Genomic DNA, 25,182 nt, shown 5'->3' with positions numbered 1-25,182 from the left:
CTGTGCTGTGTAATGTGATATGTGACACCTGTATGTCTGTGTGCTCCTGAGTCTGTATATGGGAGACTGCACTGAGTAATGTGATATGTGACACCTGTATATCTGTGTGCTCCTGAGTCTGTATATAGGAGACTGCACTGAGTAATGTGATATGTGACACCTGTATATCTGTGTGCACCTGAGTCTGTATATGGGAGACTGTGCTGAGTAATGTGATATGTGACACCTCTGTGTGCTCCTGAGTCTGTATATGGGAGACTGCGCTGAGTAATGTGACATGTGACACCTGTATATCTGTGTGCTCCTTAGTCTGTATATGGGAGACTGTGCTGAGTAATGTGATATGTGACACCTGTATATCTGTGTGCCCCTGAGTCTGTATATGGGAGACTGTGCTGAGTAATGTGATATGTGACACCTGTATATCTGTGTGCTCCTGAGTCTGTATATAGCAGACTGCGCTGAGTAATGTGATATGTGACACCTGTATATCTGTGTGCTCCTGAGTCTGTATATAGGAGACTGCACTGAGTAATGTGATATGTGACACCTGTATATCTGTGTGCTCCTGAGTCTGTATATGGGAGACTGCGCTGAGTAATATGATATGTGACACCTGTATATCTGTGTGCTCCTGAGTCTCTATATGGGAGACTGCGCTGAGTAATGTGATATGTGACACCTGTATATCTGTGTGCTCCTGAGTCTGTATATGTGAGACTGTACTGAGTAATGTGATATGTGACACCTGTATATCTGTGTGCTCCTGAGTCTGTATATGGGAGACTGCGCTGAGTAATGTGATATGTGACACCTGTATATCTGTGTGCTCCAGAGTCTTTATATGGGAGACTGCGCTGAGTAATGTGATATGTGACACCTGTATATCTGTGTGCTCCTGAGTCTGTATATGGGAGACGGCGCTGAGTAATGTGATATGTGACACCTGTATATCTGTGTGCTCCTGAGTCTGTATATAGCAGACTGCGCTGAGTAATGTGATATGTGACACCTGTATATCTGTGTGCTCCTGAGTCTGTATATAGGAGACTGCACTGTGTAATGTGATATGTGACACCTGTATATCTGTGTGCTCCTGAGTCTGTATATGGGAGACTGCGCTGAGTAATGTGATATGTGACACCTGTATATCTGTGTGCACCTGAGTCTGTATATGGGAGACTGCGCTGAGTAATGTGATATGTGACACCTGTATATCTGTGTGCTCCTGAGTCTGTATATAGGAGACTGCGCTGAGTAATGTGATATGTGATACCTGTATATCTGTGTGCTCCTGAGTCTGTATATAGGAGACTGCGCTGAGTAATGTGATATGTGACACCTGTATATCTGTGTGCACCTGAATCTGTATATGGGAGACTGCGTTGAGTAATGTGATATGTGACACCTGTATATCTGTGTGCTCCTGAGTCTGTATATGTGAGACTGTGCTGAGTAATGTGATATATGACACCTGTATATCCGTGTGCTCCTGAGTCTGTATATGGGAGACTGCGCTGAGTAATGTGATATGTGACACCTGTATATCTGTGTGCTCCTGAGTCTGTATATGGGGGACTGCGCTGAGTAATGTGATATGTGACACCTGTATATCTGTGTGCTCCTGAGTCTGTATATGGGAGACTGCATTTAGTAATGTGATATGTGACACCTGTATATCTGTGTGCTCCTGAGTCTGTATATAGGAGACTGCGCTGAGTAATGTGATATGTGACACCTGTATATCTGTGTGCTCCTGAGTCTGTATATAGGAGACTGTGCTGAGTAATGTGATATGTGACACCTGTATATCTGTGTGCTCCTGAGTCTGTATATGGGAGACTGCGCTGAGTAATGTGATATGTGACACCTGTATATCTGTGTGCACCTGAGTCTGTATATGGGAGACTGCGCTGAGTAATGTGATATGTGACACCTGTATATCTGTGTGCTCCTGAGTCTGTATATAGGAGAGTGCACTGAGTAATGTGATATGTGACACCTGTATATCTGTGTCCACCTGAGTCTGTATATGGGAGACTGCACTGAGTAATGTGATATGTGACACCTGTATGTCTGTGTGCTCCTGAGTCTGTATATAGGAGACTGTGCTGTGTAATGTGATATGTGACACCTGTATGTCTGTGTGCTCCTGAGTCTGTATATGGGAGACTGCGCTGAGTAATGTGATATGTGACACCTGTATATCTGTGTGCTCCTGAGTCTGTATATAGGAGACTGCGCAGAGTAATGTGATATGTGACACCTGTATATCTGTGTGCACCTGAGTCTGTATATGGGAGACTGTGCTGAGTAATGTGATATGTGACACCTCTGTGTGCTCCTGAGTCTGTATATGGGAGACTGCGCTGAGTAATGTGATATGTGACACCTGTATATCTGTGTGCTCCTTAGTCTGTATATGGGAGACTGTGCTGAGTAATGTGATATGTGACACCTGTATATCTGTGTGCCCCTGAGTCTGTATATGGGAGACTGCGCTGAGTAATGTGATATGTTACACCTGTATATCTGTGTGCTCCTGAGTCTGTATATGGGAGACTGCGCTGAGTAATATGATATGTTACACCTGTATATCTGTGTGCTCCTGAGTCTCTATATGGGAGACTGCGCTGAGTAATGTGATATGTGACACCTGTATATCTGTGTGCTCCTGAGTCTGTATATGGGAGACTGTACTGAGTAATGTGATATGTGACACCTGAATATCTGTGTGCTCCTGAGTATGTATATGGGAGACTGCGCTGAGTAATGTGATATGTGACACCTGTATATCTGTGTGCTCCTGAGTCTTTATATGGGAGACTGCGCTGAGTAATGTGATATGTGACACCTGTATATCTGTGTGCTCCTGAGTCTGTATATGGGAGACTGCGCTGAGTAATGTGATATGTGACACCTGTATATCTGTGTGCTCCTGAGTGTGTATATAGCAGACTGCGCTGAGTAATGTGATATGTGACACCTGCATATCTGTGTGCTCCTGAGTCTCTATATGGGAGACTGCGCTGAGTAATGTGATATGTGACACCTGTATATCTGTGTGCTCCTGAGTCTGTATATGGAGACTGCGCTGAGTAATGTGATATGTGACACCTGTATATCTGTGTGCTCCTGAGTCTGTATATGGGAGACTGTGCTGTGTAATGTGATATGTGACACCTGTATATCTGTGTGCTCCTGAGTCTGTATATGGGAGACTGCGCTGAGTAATGTGATATGTGACACCTGTATATCTGTGTGCTCCTGAGTCTGTATATAGGAGACTGCACTGAGTAATGTGATATGTGACACCTGTATATCTGTGTGCTCCTGAGTCTGTATATGGGAGACTGCGCTGCGTAATGTTATATGTGACACCTGTATATCTGTGTGCTCCTGAGTCTGTATATGGAGACTGCGCTGAGTAATGTGATATGTGACACCTGTATATCTGTGTGCTCCTGAGTCTGTATATGGGAGACTGTGCTGTGTAATGTGATATGTGACACCTGTATATCTGTGTGCTCCTGAGTCTGTATATGGGAGACTGCGCTGAGTAATGTGATATGTGACACCTGTATATCTGTGTGCTCCTGAGTCTGTATATGGGAGACTGCGCTGAGTAATGTGATATGTGACACCTGTATATCTGTGTGCTCCTAAGTCTGTATATAGGAGACTGCACTGAGTAATGTGATATGTGACACCTGTATATCTGTGTGCTCCTGAGTCTGTATATAGGAGACTGCGCTGAGTAATGTGATATGTGACACCTGTATATCTGTGTGCACCTGAGTCTGTATATGGGAGACTGCGCTGAGTAATGTGATATGTGACACCTGTATATCTGTGTGCTCCTGAGTCTGTATATGGGAGACTGCGCTGAGTAATGTGATATGTGACACCTGTATATCTGTGTGCACCTGAGTCTGTATATGGGAGACTGCACTGAGTAATGTGATATGTGACACCTGTATATCTGTGTGCACCTGAGTCTGTATATGGGAGACTGCGCTGAGTAATGTGATATGTGACACCTGTATATCTGTGTGCTCCTGAGTCGGTATATAGGAGACTGCACTGAGTAATGTGATATGTGACACCTGTATATCTGTGTGCTCCGGAGTCTGTATATAGGAGACTGCACTGAGTAATGTGATATGTGACACTTGTATATCTGTGTGCTCCTGAGTCTGTATATGGGAGACTGCGCTGAGTAATGTGATATGTGACACCTGTATATCTGTGTGCTCCTGAGTCTGTATATAGGAGACTGCGCTGAGTAATGTGATATGTGACACCTGTATATTTGTGTGCCCCTGAGTCTGTATATGGGAGACTGCGCTGAGTAATGTGATATGTGACACCTGTATATCTGTGTGCTCCTGAGTCTGTATATGGGAGACTGTGCTGAGTAATGTGATATGTGACACCTCTGTGTGCTCCTGAGTCTGTATATAGGAGACGGCGCTGAGTAATGTGATATGTGACACCTGTATATCTCTGTGCACCTGAGTCTGTATATGGGAGACTGCACTGAGTAATGTGATATGTGACACCTGTATATCTGTGTGCACCTGAGTCTGTATATGGGAGACTGCGCTGAGTAATGTGATATGTGACACCTGTATATCTGTGTGCACCTGAATCTGTATATGGGAGACTGCACTGAGTAATGTGATATGTGACACCTGTATATCTGTGTGCTCCTGAGTCTGTATATATGAGACTGCACTGAGTAATGTGATATGTGACACCTGTATATCTGTGTGCTCCTGAGTCTGTATATAGGAGACTGCACTGAGTAATGTGATATGTGACACCTGTATATCTGTGTGCTCCTGAGTCTGTATATGGGAGACTGCGCTGAGTAATGTGATATGTGACACCTGTATATCTGTGTGCTCCTGTGTCTGTATATAGGAGACTGCACTGAGTAATGTGATATGTGACACCTGTATATCTGTGTGCACCTGAGTCTGTATATAGGAGACTGCACTGAGTAATGTGATATGTGACACCTGTATATCTGTGTGCACCTGATCCTGTATATGGGAGACTGCACTGAGTAATGTGATATGTGACACCTGTATGTCTGTGTGCTCCTGAGTCTGTATATAGGAGACTGTGCTCTGTAATGTGATATGTGACACCTGTATGTCTGTGTGCTCCTGAGTCTGTATATAGGAGACTGCGCTGAGTAATGTGATATGTGACACCTGTATTTCTGTGTGCACCTGAGTCTGTATATGGGAGACTGCGCTGAGTCTTGTGATATGTGACACCAGTATATCTGTGTGCTCCTGAGTCTGTATATAGGAGACTGCACTGAGTAATGTGATATGTGACACCTGTATATCTGTGTGCTCCTGAGTCTGTATATAGGAGACTGCACTGAGTAATGTGATATGTGACACCTGTATATCTGTGTGCTCCTGAGTCTGTATATGGGAGACTGCGCTGTGTAATGTGATATGTGACACCTGTATATCTGTGTGCACCTGAGTCTGTATATGGGAGACTGCGCTGAGTAATGTGATATGTGACACCTGTATATCTGTGTGCTCCTGAATCTGTATATAGGAGACAGCGCTGAGTAATGTGATATGTGACACCTGTATATCTGTGTGCTCCTGAGTCTGTATATAGGAGACTGCGCTGAGTAATGTGATATGTGACACCTGTATATCTGTGTGCTCCTGAGTCTGTATATAGGAGACTGCACTGAGTAATGTGATATGTGACACCTCTATATCTGTGTGCACCTGAGTCTGTATATGGGAGACTGCGCTGAGTAATGTGATATGTGACACCTGTATATCTGTGTGCACCTGAGTCTGTGTATGGGAGACTGCGCTGAGTAATGTGATATGTGACACCTGTATATCTGTGTGCTCCTGAGTCTGTATATAGGAGACTGCGCTGAGTAATGTGATATGTGACACCTGTATATCTGTGTGCTCCTGAGTCTGTATATAGGAGACTGCACTGAGTAATGTGATATGTGACACCTGTATATCTGTGTGCTCCTGAGTCTGTATATGGGAGACTGCACTGAGTAATGTGATATGTGACACCTGTATATCTGTATGCTCCTGAGTCTGTATATGGGAGACTGCACTGAGTAATGTGATATGTGACACCTGTATATCTGTGTGCACCTGAGTCTGTATATGGGAGACTGCGCTGAGTAATGTGATATGTGACACCTGTATATCTGTGTGCTCTTGAGTCTGTATATAGGAGACTGCACTGAGTAATGTGATATGTGACACCTGTATATCTGTATGCACCTGAGTCTGTATATGGGAGACTGTGCTGAGTAATGTGATATGTGACACCTCTGTGTGCTCCTGAGTCTGTATATGGGAGACTGCGCTGAGTAATGTGATATGTGACACCTGTATATCTGTGTGCTCCTTAGTCTGTATATGGAAGACTGTGCTGAGTAATGTGATATGTGACACCTGTATATCTGTGTGCCCCTGAGTCTGTATATGGGAGACTGCGCTGAGTAATATGATATGTTACACCTGTATATCTGTGTGCTCCTGAGTCTCTATATGGGAGACTGCGCTGAGTAATGTGATATGTGACACCTGTATATCTGTGTGCTCCTGAGTCTGTATATGGGAGACTGTACTGAGTAATGTAATATGTGACACCTGTATATCTGTGTGCTCCTGAGTCTGTATATGGGAGACTGCGCTGAGTAATGTGATATGTGACAACTGTATATCTGTATGCTCCAGAGTCTTTATATGGGAGACTGCGCTGAGTAATGTGATATGTGACACCTGTATATCTGTGTGCTCCTGAGTCTGTATATGGGAGACTGCGCTGAGTAATGTGATATGTGACACCTGTATATCTGTGTGCTCCTGAGTCTGTATATAGCAGACTGCGCTGAGTAATGTGATATGTGACACCTGTATATCTGTGTGCTCCTGAGTCTGTATATAGGAGACTGCGCTGAGTAATGTGATATGTGATACCTGTATATCTGTGTGCTCCTGAGTCTGTATATAGGAGACTGCGCTGAGTAATGTGATATGTGACACCTGTATATCTGTGTGCACCTGAGTCTGTATATGGGAGACTGCGTTGAGTAATGTGATATGTGACACCTGTATATCTGTGTGCTCCTGAGTCTGTATATGTGAGACTGTGCTGAGTAATGTGATATATGACACCTGTATATCCGTGTGCTCCTGAGTCTGTATATGGGAGACTGCGCTGAGTAATGTTATATGTGACACCTGTATATCTGTGTGCTCCTGAGTCTGTATATGGGAGACTGCGCTGAGTAATGTGATATGTGACACCTGTATATCTGTGTGCTCCTGAGTCTGTATATGGGAGACTGCATTTAGTAATGTGATATATGACACCTGTATATCCGTGTGCTCCTGAGTCTGTATATGGGAGACTGCGCTAAGTAATGTGATATGTGACACCTGTATATCTGTGTGCTCCTGAGTCTGTATATGGGGGACTGCGCTGAGTAATGTGATATGTGACACCTGTATATCTGTGTGCTCCTGAGTCTGTATATGGGAGACTGCATTTAGTAATGTGATATGTGACACCTGTATATCTGTGTGCTCCTGAGTCTGTATATAGGAGACTGCGCTGAGTAATGTGATATGTGACACCTGTATATCTGTGTGCTCCTGAGTCTGTATATAGGAGACTGTGCTGAGTAATGTGATATGTGACACCTGTATATCTGTGTGCTCCTGAGTCTGTATATGGGAGACTGCGCTGAGTAATGTGATATGTGACACCTGTATATCTGTGTGCACCTGAGTCTGTATATGGGAGACTGCGCTGAGTAATGTGATATGTGACACCTGTATATCTGTGTGCTCCTGAGTCTGTATATAGGAGACTGCACTGAGTAATGTGATATGTGACACCTGTATATCTGTGTCCACCTGAGTCTGTATATGGGAGACTGCACTGAGTAATGTGATATGTGACACCTGTATGTCTGTGTGCTCCTGAGTCTGTATATGGGAGACTGTACTGAGTAATGTGATATGTGACACCTGTATATCTGTGTGCTCCTGAGTCTGTATATGGGAGACTGCGCTGAGTAATGTGATATGTGACACCTGTATATCTGTGTGCTCCAGAGTCTTTATATGGGAGACTGCGCTGAGTAATGTGATATGTGACACCTGTATATCTGTGTGCTCCTGAGTCTGTATATAGGAGACTGCGCTGAGTAATGTGATATGTGACACCTGTATATCTGTGTGCTCCTGAGTCTGTATATAGCAGACTGCGCTGAGTAATGTGATATGTGACACCTGTATATCTGTGTGCTCCTGAGTCTGTATATAGGAGACTGCACTGAGTAATGTGATATGTGACACCTGTATATCTGTGTGCTCCTGAGTCTGTATATGGGAGACTGCGCTGAGTAATGTGATATGTGACACCTGTATATCTGTGTGCACCTGAGTCTGTATATGGGAGACTGCGCTGAGTAATGTGATATGTGACACCTGTATATCTGTGTGCTCCTGAGTCTGTATATAGGAGACTGCGCTGAGTAATGTGATATGTGATACCTGTATATCTGTGTGCTCCTGAGTCTGTATATAGGAGACTGCGCTGAGTAATGTGATATGTGACACCTGTATATCTGTGTGCACCTGAATCTGTATATGGGAGACTGCGTTGAGTAATGTGATATGTGACACCTGTATATCTGTGTGCTCCTGAGTCTGTATATGTGAGACTGTGCTGAGTAATGTGATATATGACACCTGTATATCCGTGTGCTCCTGAGTCTGTATATGGGAGACTGCGCTGAGTAATGTGATATGTGACACCTGTATATCTGTGTGCTCCTGAGTCTGTATATGGGGGACTGCGCTGAGTAATGTGATATGTGACACCTGTATATCTGTGTGCTCCTGAGTCTGTATATGGGAGACTGCATTTAGTAATGTGATATGTGACACCTGTATATCTGTGTGCTCCTGAGTCTGTATATAGGAGACTGCGCTGAGTAATGTGATATGTGACACCTGTATATCTGTGTGCTCCTGAGTCTGTATATAGGAGACTGTGCTGAGTAATGTGATATGTGACACCTGTATATCTGTGTGCTCCTGAGTCTGTATATGGGAGACTGCGCTGAGTAATGTGATATGTGACACCTGTATATCTGTGTGCACCTGAGTCTGTATATGGGAGACTGCGCTGAGTAATGTGATATGTGACACCTGTATATCTGTGTGCTCCTGAGTCTGTATATAGGAGACTGCACTGAGTAATGTGATATGTGACACCTGTATATCTGTGTCCACCTGAGTCTGTATATGGGAGACTGCACTGAGTAATGTGATATGTGACACCTGTATGTCTGTGTGCTCCTGAGTCTCTATATGGGAGACTGCACTGAGTAATGTGATATGTGACACCTGTATATCTGTGTGCTCCTGAGTCTGTATATGGGAGACTGTACTGAGTAATGTGATATGTGACACCTGTATATCTGTGTGCTCCTGAGTCTGTATATGGGAGACTGCGCTGAGTAATGTGATATGTGACACCTGTATATCTGTGTGCTCCAGAGTCTTTATATGGGAGACTGCGCTGAGTAATGTGATATGTGACACCTGTATATCTGTGTGCTCCTGAGTCTGTATATGGGAGACGGCGCTGAGTAATGTGATATGTGACACCTGTATATCTGTGTGCTCCTGAGTCTGTATATAGCAGACTGCGCTGAGTAATGTGATATGTGACACCTGTATGTCTGTGTGCTCCTGAGTCTGTATATAGGAGACTGTGCTGTGTAATGTGATATGTGACACCTGTATGTCTGTGTGCTCCTGAGTCTGTATATGGGATACTGCACTGAGTAATGTGATATGTGACACCTGTATATCTGTGTGCTTCTGAGTCTGTATATAGGAGACTGCACTGAGTAATGTGATATGTGACACCTGTATATCTGTGTGCACCTGAGTCTGTATATGGGAGACTGTGCTGAGTAATGTGATATGTGACACCTCTGTGTGCTCCTGAGTCTGTATATGGGAGACTGCGCTGAGTAATGTGACATGTGACACCTGTATATCTGTGTGCTCCTTAGTCTGTATATGGGAGACTGTGCTGAGTAATGTGATATGTGACACCTGTATATCTGTGTGCCCCTGAGTCTGTATATGGGAGACTGTGCTGAGTAATGTGATATGTGACACCTGTATATCTGTGTGCTCCTGAGTCTGTATATAGGAGACTGCACTGAGTAATGTGATATGTGACACCTGTATATCTGTGTGCTCCTGAGTCTGTATATGGGAGACTGCGCTGAGTAATATGATATGTGACACCTGTATATCTGTGTGCTCCTGAGTCTCTATATGGGAGACTGCACTGAGTAATGTGATATGTGACACCTGTATATCTGTGTGCTCCTGAGTCTGTATATGGGAGACTGTACTGAGTAATGTGATATGTGACACCTGTATATCTGTGTGCTCCTGAGTCTGTATATGGGAGACTGCGCTGAGTAATGTGATATGTGACACCTGTATATCTGTGTGCTCCAGAGTCTTTATATGGGAGACTGCGCTGAGTAATGTGATATGTGACACCTGTATATCTGTGTGCTCCTGAGTCTGTATATGGGAGACGGCGCTGAGTAATGTGATATGTGACACCTGTATATCTGTGTGCTCCTGAGTCTGTATATAGCAGACTGCGCTGAGTAATGTGATATGTGACACCTGTATATCTGTGTGCTCCTGAGTCTGTATATAGGAGACTGCACTGAGTAATGTGATATGTGACACCTGTATATCTGTGTGCTCCTGAGTCTGTATATGGGAGACTGCGCTGAGTAATGTGATATGTGACACCTGTATATCTGTGTGCACCTGAGTCTGTATATGGGAGACTGCGCTGAGTAATGTGATATGTGACACCTGTATATCTGTGTGCTCCTGAGTCTGTATATAGGAGACTGCGCTGAGTAATGTGATATGTGATACCTGTATATCTGTGTGCTCCTGAGTCTGTATATAGGAGACTGCGCTGAGTAATGTGATATGTGACACCTGTATATCTGTGTGCACCTGAATCTGTATATGGGAGACTGCGTTGAGTAATGTGATATGTGACACCTGTATATCTGTGTGCTCCTGAGTCTGTATATGTGAGACTGTGCTGAGTAATGTGATATATGACACCTGTATATCCGTGTGCTCCTGAGTCTGTATATGGGAGACTGCACTGAGTAATGTGATATGTGACACCTGTATATCTGTGTGCTCCTGAGTCTGTATATGGGGGACTGCGCTGAGTAATGTGATATGTGACACCTGTATATCTGTGTGCTCCTGAGTCTGTATATGGGAGACTGCATTTAGTAATGTGATATGTGACACCTGTATATCTGTGTGCTCCTGAGTCTGTATATAGGAGACTGCGCTGAGTAATGTGATATGTGACACCTGTATATCTGTGTGCTCCTGAGTCTGTATATAGGAGACTGTGCTGAGTAATGTGATATGTGACACCTGTATATCTGTGTGCTCCTGAGTCTGTATATGGGAGACTGCGCTGAGTAATGTGATATGTGACACCTGTATATCTGTGTGCACCTGAGTCTGTATATGGGAGACTGCGCTGAGTAATGTGATATGTGACACCTGTATATCTGTGTGCTCCTGAGTCTGTATATAGGAGACTGCACTGAGTAATGTGATATGTGACACCTGTATATCTGTGTCCACCTGAGTCTGTATATGGGAGACTGCACTGAGTAATGTGATATGTGACACCTGTATGTCTGTGTGCTCCTGAGTCTGTATATGGGAGACTGTACTGAGTAATGTGATATGTGACACCTGTATATCTGTGTGCTCCTGAGTCTGTATATGGGAGACTGCGCTGAGTAATGTGATATGTGACACCTGTATATCTGTGTGCTCCAGAGTCTTTATATGGGAGACTGCGCTGAGTAATGTGAGATGTGACACCTGTATATCTGTGTGCTCCTGAGTCTGTATATAGGAGACTGCGCTGAGTAATGTGATATGTGACACCTGTATATCTGTGTGCTCCTGAGTCTGTATATAGCAGACTGCGCTGAGTAATGTGATATGTGACACCTGTATATCTGTGTGCTCCTGAGTCTGTATATAGGAGACTGCACTGAGTAATGTGATATGTGACACCTGTATATCTGTGTGCTCCTGAGTCTGTATATGGGAGACTGCGCTGAGTAATGTGATATGTGACACCTGTATATCTGTGTGCACCTGAGTCTGTATATGGGAGACTGCGCTGAGTAATGTGATATGTGACACCTGTATATCTGTGTGCTCCTGAGTCTGTATATAGGAGACTGCGCTGAGTAATGTGATATGTGATACCTGTATATCTGTGTGCTCCTGAGTCTGTATATAGGATACTGCGCTGAGTAATGTGATATGTGACACCTGTATATCTGTGTGCACCTGAATCTGTATATGGGAGACTGCGTTGAGTAATGTGATATGTGACACCTGTATATCTGTGTGCTCCTGAGTCTGTATATGTGAGACTGTGCTGAGTAATGTGATATATGACACCTGTATATCCGTGTGCTCCTGAGTCTGTATATGGGAGACTGCGCTGAGTAATGTGATATGTGACACCTGTATATCTGTGTGCTCCTGAGTCTGTATATGGGGGACTGCGCTGAGTAATGTGATATGTGACACCTGTATATCTGTGTGCTCCTGAGTCTGTATATGGGAGACTGCATTTAGTAATGTGATATGTGACACCTGTATATCTGTGTGCTCCTGAGTCTGTATATAGGAGACTGCGCTGAGTAATGTGATATGTGACACCTGTATATCTGTGTGCTCCTGAGTCTGTATATAGGAGACTGTGCTGAGTAATGTGATATGTGACACCTGTATATCTGTGTGCTCCTGAGTCTGTATATGGGAGACTGCGCTGAGTAATGTGATATGTGACACCTGTATATCTGTGTGCACCTGAGTCTGTATATGGGAGACTGCGCTGAGTAATGTGATATGTGACACCTGTATATCTGTGTGCTCCTGAGTCTGTATATAGGAGACTGCACTGAGTAATGTGATATGTGACACCTGTATATCTGTGTCCACCTGAGTCTGTATATGGGAGACTGCACTGAGTAATGTGATATGTGACACCTGTATGTCTGTGTGCTCCTGAGTCTGTATATAGGAGACTGTGCTGTGTAATGTGATATGTGACACCTGTATGTCTGTGTGCTCCTGAGTCTGTATATGGGAGACTGCGCTGAGTAATGTGATATGTGACACCTGTATATCTGTGTGCTCCTGAGTCTGTATATAGGAGACTGCGCAGAGTAATGTGATATGTGACACCTGTATATCTGTGTGCACCTGAGTCTGTATATGGGAGACTGTGCTGAGTAATGTGATATGTGACACCTCTGTGTGCTCCTGAGTCTGTATATGGGAGACTGCGCTGAGTAATGTGATATGTGACACCTGTATATCTGTGTGCTCCTTAGTCTGTATATGGGAGACTGTGCTGAGTAATGTGATATGTGACACCTGTATATCTGTGTGCCCCTGAGTCTGTATATGGGAGACTGCGCTGAGTAATGTGATATGTTACACCTGTATATCTGTGTGCTCCTGAGTCTGTATATGGGAGACTGCGCTGAGTAATATGATATGTTACACCTGTATATCTGTGTGCTCCTGAGTCTCTATATGGGAGACTGCGCTGAGTAATGTGATATGTGACACCTGTATATCTGTGTGCTCCTGAGTCTGTATATGGGAGACTGTACTGAGTAATGTGATATGTGACACCTGAATATCTGTGTGCTCCTGAGTATGTATATGGGAGACTGCGCTGAGTAATGTGATATGTGACACCTGTATATCTGTGTGCTCCTGAGTCTTTATATGGGAGACTGCGCTGAGTAATGTGATATGTGACACCTGTATATCTGTGTGCTCCTGAGTCTGTATATGGGAGACTGCGCTGAGTAATGTGATATGTGACACCTGTATATCTGTGTGCTCCTGAGTGTGTATATAGCAGACTGCGCTGAGTAATGTGATATGTGACATCTGTATATCTGTGTGCTCCTGAGTCTCTATATGGGAGACTGCGCTGAGTAATGTGATATGTGACACCTGTAAATCTGTGTGCTCCTGAGTCTGTATATGGAGACTGCGCTGAGTAATGTGATATGTGACACCTGTATATCTGTGTGCTCCTGAGTCTGTATATGGGAGACTGCGCTGAGTAATGTGATATGTGACACCTGTATATCTGTGTGCTCCTGAGTCTGTATATAGGAGACTGCACTGAGTAATGTGATATGTGACACCTGTATATCTGTGTGCTCCTGAGTCTGTATATGGGAGACTGCGCTGCGTAATGTTATATGTGACACCTGTATATCTGTGTGCTCCTGAGTCTGTATATGGAGACTGCGCTGAGTAATGTGATATGTGACACCTGTATATCTGTGTGCTCCTGAGTCTGTATATGGGAGACTGTGCTGTGTAATGTGATATGTGACACCTGTATATCTGTGTGCTCCTGAGTCTGTATATGGGAGACTGCGCTGAGTAATGTGATATGTGACACCTGTATATCTGTGTGCTCCTAAGTCTGTATATAGGAGACTGCACTGAGTAATGTGATATGTGACACCTGTATATCTGTGTGCTCCTGAGTCTGTATATAGGAGACTGCGCTGAGTAATGTGATATGTGACACCTGTATATCTGTGTGCACCTGAGTCTGTATATGGGAGACTGCGCTGAGTAATGTGATATGTGACACCTGTATATCTGTGTGCTCCTGAGTCTGTATATGGGAGACTGCGCTGAGTAATGTGATATGTGACACCTGTATATCTGTGTGCACCTGAGTCTGTATATGGGAGACTGCACTGAGTAATGTGATATGTGACACATGTATATCCGTGTGCTCCTGAGTCTGTATATGGGAGACTGCGCTGAGTAATGTGATATGTGACACCTTTATATCTGTGTGCTCCAGAGTCTGTATATGGGAGACTGCACTGAGTAATGTGATATGTGACACCTGTATATCTGTGTGCACCTGAGTCTGTATATGGGAGACTGCGCTGAGTAATGTGATATGTGACACCTGTATATCTGTGTGCTCCTGAGTCGGTATATAGGAGACTGCACTGAGTAATGTGATATGTGACACCTGTATATCTGTGTGCTCCGGAGTCTGTATATAGGAGACTGCACTGAGTAATGTGATATGTGACACTTGTATATCTGTGTGCTCCTGAGTCTGTATATGGGAGACTGCGCTGAGTAATGTGATATGTGACACCTGTATATCTGTGTGCTCCTGAGTCTGTATATAGGAGACTGCGCTGAGTAATGTGATATGTGACACCTGTATATTTGTGTGCCCCTGAGTCTGTATATGGGAGACTGCGCTGAGTAATGTGATATGTGACACCTGTATATCTGTGTGCTCCTGAGTCTGTATATGGGAGACTGTGCTGAGTAATGTGATATGTGACACCTCTGTGTGCTCCTGAGTCTGTATATAGGAGACTGCGCTGAGTAATGTGATATGTGACACCTGTATATCTCTGTGCACCTGAGTCTGTATATGGGAGACTGCACTGAGTAATGTGATATGTGACACCTGTATATCTGTGTGCACCTGAGTCTGTATATGGGAGACTGCGCTGAGTAATGTGATATGTGACACCTGTATATCTGTGTGCACCTGAATCTGTATATGGGAGACTGCACTGAGTAATGTGATATGTGACACCTGTATATCTGTGTGCTCCTGAGTCTGTATATATGAGACTGCACTGAGTAATGTGATATGTGACACCTGTATATCTGTGTGCTCCTGAGTCTGTATATAGGAGACTGCACTGAGTAATGTGATATGTGACACCTGTATATCTGTGTGCTCCTGAGTCTGTATATGGGAGACTGCGCTGAGTAATGTGATATGTGACACCTGTATATCTGTGTGCTCCTGTGTCTGTATATAGGAGACTGCACTGAGTAATGTGATATGTGACACCTGTATATCTGTGTGCACCTGAGTCTGTATATAGGAGACTGCACTGAGTAATGTGATATGTGACACCTGTATATCTGTGTGCACCTGATCCTGTATATGGGAGACTGCACTGAGTAATGTGATATGTGACACCTGTATGTCTGTGTGCTCCTGAGTCTGTATATAGGAGACTGTGCTCTGTAATGTGATATGTGACACATGTATATCCGTGTGCTCCTGAGTCTGTATATGGGAGACTGCGCTGAGTAATGTGATATGTGACACCTGTATATCTGTGTGCTCCAGAGTCTGTATATGGGAGACTGCACTGAGTAATGTGATATGTGACACCTGTATATCTGTGTGCACCAGAGTCTGTATATGGGAGACTGCGCTGAGTAATGTGATATGTGACACCTGTATATCTGTGTGCTCCTGAGTCGGTATATAGGAGACTGCACTGAGTAATGTGATATGTGACACCTGTATATCTGTGTGCTCCGGAGTCTGTATATAGGAGACTGCACTGAGTAATGTGATATGTGACACTTGTATATCTGTGTGCTCCTGAGTCTGTATATGGGAGACTGCGCTGAGTAATGTGATATGTGACACCTGTATATCTGTGTGCTCCTGAGTCTGTATATAGGAGACTGCGCTGAGTAATGTGATATGTGACACCTGTATATTTGTGTGCCCCTGAGTCTGTATATGGGAGACTGCGCTGAGTAATGTGATATGTGACACCTGTATATCTGTGTGCTCCTGAGTCTGTATATGGGAGACTGTGCTGAGTAATGTGATATGTGACACCTCTGTGTGCTCCTGAGTCTGTATATAGGAGACTGCGCTGAGTAATGTGATATGTGACACCTGTATATCTCTGTGCACCTGAGTCTGTATATGGGAGACTGCACTGAGTAATGTGATATGTGACACCTGTATATCTGTGTGCACCTGAGTCTGTATATGGGAGACTGCACTGAGTAATGTGATATGTGACACCTGTATATCTGTGTGCACCTGAATCTGTATATGGGAGACTGCACTGAGTAATGTGATATGTGACACCTGTATATCTGTGTGCTCCTGAGTCTGTATATATGAGACTGCACTGAGTAATGTGATATGTGACACCTGTATATCTGTGTGCTCCTGAGTCTGTATATAGGAGACTGCACTGAGTAATGTGATATGTGACACCTGTATATCTGTGTGCTCCTGAGTCTGTATATGGGAGACTGCGCTGAGTAATGTGATATGTGACACCTGTATATCTGTGTGCTCCTGTGTCTGTATATAGGAGACTGCACTGAGTAATGTGATATGTGACACCTGTATATCTGTGTGCACCTGAGTCTGTATATAGGAGACTGCACTGAGTAATGTGATATGTGACACCTGTATATCTGTGTGCACCTGATCCTGTATATGGGAGACTGCACTGAGTAATGTGATATGTGACACCTGTATGTCTGTGTGCTCCTGAGTCTGTATATAGGAGACTGTGCTCTGTAATGTGATATGTGACACCTGTATGTCTGTGTGCTCCTGAGTCTGTATATAGGAGACTGCGCTGAGTAATGTGATATGTGACACCTGTATTTCTGTGTGCACCTGAGTCTGTATATGGGAGACTGCGCTGAGTCTTGTGATATGTGACACCAGTATATCTGTGTGCTCCTGAGTCTGTATATAGGAGACTGCACTGAGTAATGTGATATGTGACACCTGTATATCTGTGTGCTCCTGAGTCTGTATATAGGAGACTGCACTGAGTAATGTGATATGTGACACCTGTATATCTGTGTGCTCCTGAGTCTGTATATGGGAGACTGCGCTGTGTAATGTGATATGTGACACCTGTATATCTGTGTGCACCTGAGTCTGTATATGGGAGACTGCGCTGAGTAATGTGATATGTGACACCTGTATATCTGTGTGCTCCTGAGTCTGTATATAGGAGACAGCGCTGAGTAATGTGATATGTGACACCTGTATATCTGTGTGCTCCTGAGTCTGTATATAGGAGACTGCGCTGAGTAATGTGATATGTGACACCTGTATATCTGTGTGCTCCTGAGTCTGTATATAGGAGACTGCACTGAGTAATGTGATATGTGACACCTCTATATCTGTGTGCACCTGAGTCTGTATATGGGAGACTGCGCTGAGTAATGTGATATGTGACACCTGTATATCTGTGTGCACCTGAGTCTGTGTATGGGAGACTGCGCTGAGTAATGTGATATGTGACACCTGTATATCTGTGTGCTCCTGAGTCTGTATATAGGAGACTGCGCTGAGTAATGTGATATGTGACACCTGTATATCTGTGTGCTCCTGAGTCTGTATATAGGAGACTGCACTGAGTAATGTGATATGTGACACCTGTATATCTGTGTGCTCCTGAGTCTGTATATGGGAGACTGCACTGAGTAATGTGATATGTGACACCTGTATATCTGTATGCTCCTGAGTCTGTATATGGGAGACTGCACTGAGTAATGTGATATGTGACACCTGTATATCTGTGTGCACCTGAGTCTGTATATGGGAGACTGCGCTGAGTAATGTGATATGTGACACCTGTATGTCTGTGTGCTCCTGTGTCTGTATATAGGAAACTGTGCTGTGTAACGTGATATGTGACACCTGTATATCTGTGTGCACCTGAGTCTGTATATGGGAGACTGCGCTGAGTAATGTGATATGTGACACCTGTATATCTGTGTGCTCCTGAGTCTGTATATTGGAGACTGCACTGAGTAATGTGATATGTGACACCTGTATATCTGTGTGCACCTGAGTCTGTATATGGGAGACTGCGCTGAGTAATGTGATATGTGACACCTGTATATCTGTGTGCTCCTGAGTCTGTATATAGGAGACTGCACTGAGTAATGTGATATGTGACACCTGTATATCTGTGTCCACCTGAGTCTGTATATGGGAGACTGCACTGAGTAATGTGATATGTGACACCTGTATGTCTGTGTGCTCCTGAGTCTGTATATGGGAGACTGTACTGAGTAATGTGATATGTGACACCTGTATATCTGTGTGCTCCTGAGTCTGTATATGGGAGACTGCGCTGAGTAATGTGATATGTGACACCTGTATATCTGTGTGCTCCAGAGTCTTTATATGGGAGACTGCGCTGAGTAATGTGATATGTGACACCTGTATATCTGTGTGCTCCTGAGTCTGTATATAGGAGACTGCGCTGAGTAATGTGATATGTGACACCTGTATATCTGTGTGCTCCTGAGTCTGTATATAGCAGACTGCGCTGAGTAATGTGATATGTGACACCTGTATATCTGTGTGCTCCTGAGTCTGTATATAGGAGACTGCACTGAGTAATGTGATATGTGACACCTGTATATCTGTGTGCTCCTGAGTCTGTATATGGGAGACTGCGCTGAGTAATGTGATATGTGACACCTGTATATCTGTGTGCACCTGAGTCTGTATATGGGAGACTGCGCTGAGTAATGTGATATGTGACACCTGTATATCTGTGTGCTCCTGAGTCTGTATATAGGAGACTGCGCTGAGTAATGTGATATGTGATACCTGTATATCTGTGTGCTCCTGAGTCTGTATATAGGAGACTGCGCTGAGTAATGTGATATGTGACACCTGTATATCTGTGTGCACCTGAATCTGTATATGGGAGACTGCGTTGAGTAATGTGATATGTGACACCTGTATATCTGTGTGCTCCTGAGTCTGTATATGTGAGACTGTGCTGAGTAATGTGATATATGACACCTGTATATCCGTGTGCTCCTGAGTCTGTATATGGGAGACTGCGCTGAGTAATGTGATATGTGACACCTGTATATCTGTGTGCTCCTGAGTCTGTATATGGGGGACTGCGCTGAGTAATGTGATATGTGACACCTGTATATCTGTGTGCTCCTGAGTCTGTATATGGGAGACTGCATTTAGTAATGTGATATGTGACACCTGTATATCTGTGTGCTCCTGAGTCTGTATATAGGAGACTGCGCTGAGTAATGTGATATGTGACACCTGTATATCTGTGTGCTCCTGAGTCTGTATATAGGAGACTGTGCTGAGTAATGTGATATGTGACACCTGTATATCTGTGTGCTCCTGAGTCTGTATATGGGAGACTGCGCTGAGTAATGTGATATGTGACACCTGTATATCTGTGTGCACCTGAGTCTGTATATGGGAGACTGCGCTGAGTAATGTGATATGTGACACCTGTATATCTGTGTGCTCCTGAGTCTGTATATAGGAGACTGCACTGAGTAATGTGATATGTGACACCTGTATATCTGTGTCCACCTGAGTCTGTATATGGGAGACTGCACTGAGTAATGTGATATGTGACACCTGTATGTCTGTGTGCTCCTGAGTCTGTATATAGGAGACTGTGCTGTGTAATGTGATATGTGACACCTGTATGTCTGTGTGCTCCTGAGTCTGTATATGGGAGACTGCGCTGAGTAATGTGATATGTGACACCTGTATATCTGTGTGCTCCTGAGTCTGTATATAGGAGACTGCGCAGAGTAATGTGATATGTGACACCTGTATATCTGTGTGCACCTGAGTCTGTATATGGGAGACTGTGCTGAGTAATGTGATATGTGACACCTCTGTGTGCTCCTGAGTCTGTATATGGGAGACTGCGCTGAGTAATGTGATATGTGACACCTGTATATCTGTGTGCTCCTTAGTCTGTATATGGGAGACTGTGCTGAGTAATGTGATATGTGACACCTGTATATCTGTGTGCCCCTGAGTCTGTATATGGGAGACTGCGCTGAGTAATGTGATATGTTACACCTGTATATCTGTGTGCTCCTGAGTCTGTATATGGGAGACTGCGCTGAGTAATATGATATGTTACACCTGTATATCTGTGTGCTCCTGAGTCTCTATATGGGAGACTGCGCTGAGTAATGTGATATGTGACACCTGTATATCTGTGTGCTCCTGAGTCTGTATATGGGAGACTGTACTGAGTAATGTGATATGTGACACCTGAATATCTGTGTGCTCCTGAGTATGTATATGGGAGACTGCGCTGAGTAATGTGATATGTGACACCTGTATATCTGTGTGCTCCTGAGTCTTTATATGGGAGACTGCGCTGAGTAATGTGATATGTGACACCTGTATATCTGTGTGCTCCTGAGTCTGTATATGGGAGACTGCGCTGAGTAATGTGATATGTGACACCTGTATATCTGTGTGCTCCTGAGTGTGTATATAGCAGACTGCGCTGAGTAATGTGATATGTGACATCTGTATATCTGTGTGCTCCTGAGTCTCTATATGGGAGACTGCGCTGAGTAATGTGATATGTGACACCTGTAAATCTGTGTGCTCCTGAGTCTGTATATGGAGACTGCGCTGAGTAATGTGATATGTGACACCTGTATATCTGTGTGCTCCTGAGTCTGTATATGGGAGACTGCGCTGAGTAATGTGATATGTGACACCTGTATATCTGTGTGCTCCTGAGTCTGTATATAGGAGACTGCACTGAGTAATGTGATATGTGACACCTGTATATCTGTGTGCTCCTGAGTCTGTATATGGGAGACTGCGCTGCGTAATGTTATATGTGACACCTGTATATCTGTGTGCTCCTGCGTCTGTATATGGAGACTGCGCTGAGTAATGTGATATGTGACACCTGTATATCTGTGTGCTCCTGAGTCTGTATATGGGAGACTGTGCTGTGTAATGTGATATGTGACACCTGTATATCTGTGTGCTCCTGAGTCTGTATATGGGAGACTGCGCTGAGTAATGTGATATGTGACACCTGTATATCTGTGTGCTCCTAAGTCTGTATATAGGAGACTGCACTGAGTAATGTGATATGTGACACCTGTATATCTGTGTGCTCCTGAGTCTGTATATAGGAGACTGCGCTGAGTAATGTGATATGTGACACCTGTATATCTGTGTGCACCTGAGTCTGTATATGGGAGACTGCGCTGAGTAATGTGATATGTGACACCTGTATATCTGTGTGCTCCTGAGTCTGTATATGGGAGACTGCGCTGAGTAATGTGATATGTGACACCTGTATATCTGTGTGCACCTGAGTCTGTATATGGGAGACTGCACTGAGTAATGTGATATGTGACACATGTATATCCGTGTGCTCCTGAGTCTGTATATGGGAGACTGCGCTGAGTAATGTGATATGTGACACCTTTATATCTGTGTGCTCCAGAGTCTGTATATGGGAGACTGCACTGAGTAATGTGATATGTGACACCTGTATATCTGTGTGCACCTGAGTCTGTATATGGGAGACTGCGCTGAGTAATGTGATATGTGACACCTGTATATCTGTGTGCTCCTGAGTCGGTATATAGGAGACTGCACTGAGTAATGTGATATGTGACACCTGTATATCTGTGTGCTCCGGAGTCTGTATATAGGAGACTGCACTGAGTAATGTGATATGTGACACTTGTATATCTGTGTGCTCCTGAGTCTGTATATGGGAGACTGCGCTGAGTAATGTGATATGTGACACCTGTATATCTGTGTGCTCCTGAGTCTGTATATAGGAGACTGCGCTGAGTAATGTGATATGTGACACCTGTATATTTGTGTGCCCCTGAGTCTGTATATGGGAGACTGCGCTGAGTAATGTGATATGTGACACCTGTATATCTGTGTGCTCCTGAGTCTGTATATGGGAGACTGTGCTGAGTAATGTGATATGTGACACCTCTGTGTGCTCCTGAGTCTGTATATAGGAGACTGCGCTGAGTAATGTGATATGTGACACCTGTATATCTCTGTGCACCTGAGTCTGTATATGGGAGACTGCACTGAGTAATGTGATATGTGACACCTGTATATCTGTGTGCACCTGAGTCTGTATATGGGAGACTGCGCTGAGTAATGTGATATGTGACACCTGTATATCTGTGTGCACCTGAATCTGTATATGGGAGACTGCACTGAGTAATGTGATATGTGACACCTGTATATCTGTGTGCTCCTGAGTCTGTATATATGAGACTGCACTGAGTAATGTGATATGTGACACCTGTATATCTGTGTGCTCCTGAGTCTGTATATAGGAGACTGCACTGAGTAATGTGATATGTGACACCTGTATATCTGTGTGCTCCTGAGTCTGTATATGGGAGACTGCGCTGAGTAATGTGATATGTGACACCTGTATATCTGTGTGCTCCTGTGTCTGTATATAGGAGACTGCACTGAGTAATGTGATATGTGACACCTGTATATCTGTGTGCACCTGAGTCTGTATATAGGAGACTGCACTGAGTAATGTGATATGTGACACCTGTATATCTGTGTGCACCTGATCCTGTATATGGGAGACTGCACTGAGTAATGTGATATGTGACACCTGTATGTCTGTGTGCTCCTGAGTCTGTATATAGGAGACTGTGCTCTGTAATGTGATATGTGACACATGTATATCCGTGTGCTCCTGAGTCTGTATATGGGAGACTGCGCTGAGTAATGTGATATGTGACACCTGTATATCTGTGTGCTCCAGAGTCTGTATATGGGAGACTGCACTGAGTAATGTGATATGTGACACCTGTATATCTGTGTGCACCAGAGTCTGTATATGGGAGACTGCGCTGAGTAATGTGATATGTGACACCTGTATATCTGTGTGCTCCTGAGTCGGTATATAGGAGACTGCACTGAGTAATGTGATATGTGACACCTGTATATCTGTGTGCTCCGGAGTCTGTATATAGGAGACTGCACTGAGTAATGTGATATGTGACACTTGTATATCTGTGTGCTCCTGAGTCTGTATATGGGAGACTGCGCTGAGTAATGTGATATGTGACACCTGTATATCTGTGTGCTCCTGAGTCTGTATATAGGAGACTGCGCTGAGTAATGTGATATGTGACACCTGTATATTTGTGTGCCCCTGAGTCTGTATATGGGAGACTGCGCTGAGTAATGTGATATGTGACACCTGTATATCTGTGTGCTCCTGAGTCTGTATATGGGAGACTGTGCTGAGTAATGTGATATGTGACACCTCTGTGTGCTCCTGAGTCTGTATATAGGAGACTGCGCTGAGTAATGTGATATGTGACACCTGTATATCTCTGTGCACCTGAGTCTGTATATGGGAGACTGCACTGAGTAATGTGATATGTGACACCTGTATATCTGTGTGCACCTGAGTCTGTATATGGGAGACTGCGCTGAGTAATGTGATATGTGACACCTGTATATCTGTGTGCACCTGAATCTGTATATGGGAGACTGCACTGAGTAATGTGATATGTGACACCTGTATATCTGTGTGCTCCTGAGTCTGTATATATGAGACTGCACTGAGTAATGTGATATGTGACACCTGTATATCTGTGTGCTCCTGAGTCTGTATATAGGAGACTGCACTGAGTAATGTGATATGTGACACCTGTATATCTGTGTGCTCCTGAGTCTGTATATGGGAGACTGCGCTGAGTAATGTGATATGTGACACCTGTATATCTGTGTGCTCCTGTGTCTGTATATAGGAGACTGCACTGAGTAATGTATTATGTGACACCTGTATATCTGTGTGCACCTGAGTCTGTATATAGGAGACTGCACTGAGTAATGTGATATGTGACACCTGTATATCTGTGTGCACCTGATCCTGTATATGGGAGACTGCACTGAGTAATGTGATATGTGACACCTGTATGTCTGTGTGCTCCTGAGTCTGTATATAGGAGACTGTGCTCTGTAATGTGATATGTGACACCTGTATGTCTGTGTGCTCCTGAGTCTGTATATAGGAGACTGCGCTGAGTAATGTGATATGTGACACCTGTATTTCTGTGTGCACCTGAGTCTGTATATGGGAGACTGCGCTGAGTCTTGTGATATGTGACACCAGTATATCTGTGTGCTCCTGAGTCTGTATATAGGAGACTGCACTGAGTAATGTGATATGTGACACCTGTATATCTGTGTGCTCCTGAGTCTGTATATAGGAGACTGCACTGAGTAATGTGATATGTGACACCTGTATATCTGTGTGCTCCTGAGTCTGTATATGGGAGACTGCGCTGTGTAATGTGATATGTGACACCTGTATATCTGTGT

This window comes from Taudactylus pleione, unplaced genomic scaffold, assembly GCF_031769625.1.
Source record: "Taudactylus pleione unplaced genomic scaffold, aTauple2 ptg000321l, whole genome shotgun sequence".
In the NCBI taxonomy this organism is placed as follows: Eukaryota; Metazoa; Chordata; class Amphibia; order Anura; family Myobatrachidae; genus Taudactylus; species Taudactylus pleione.
This window is presented reverse-complemented; position numbering follows the sequence as displayed.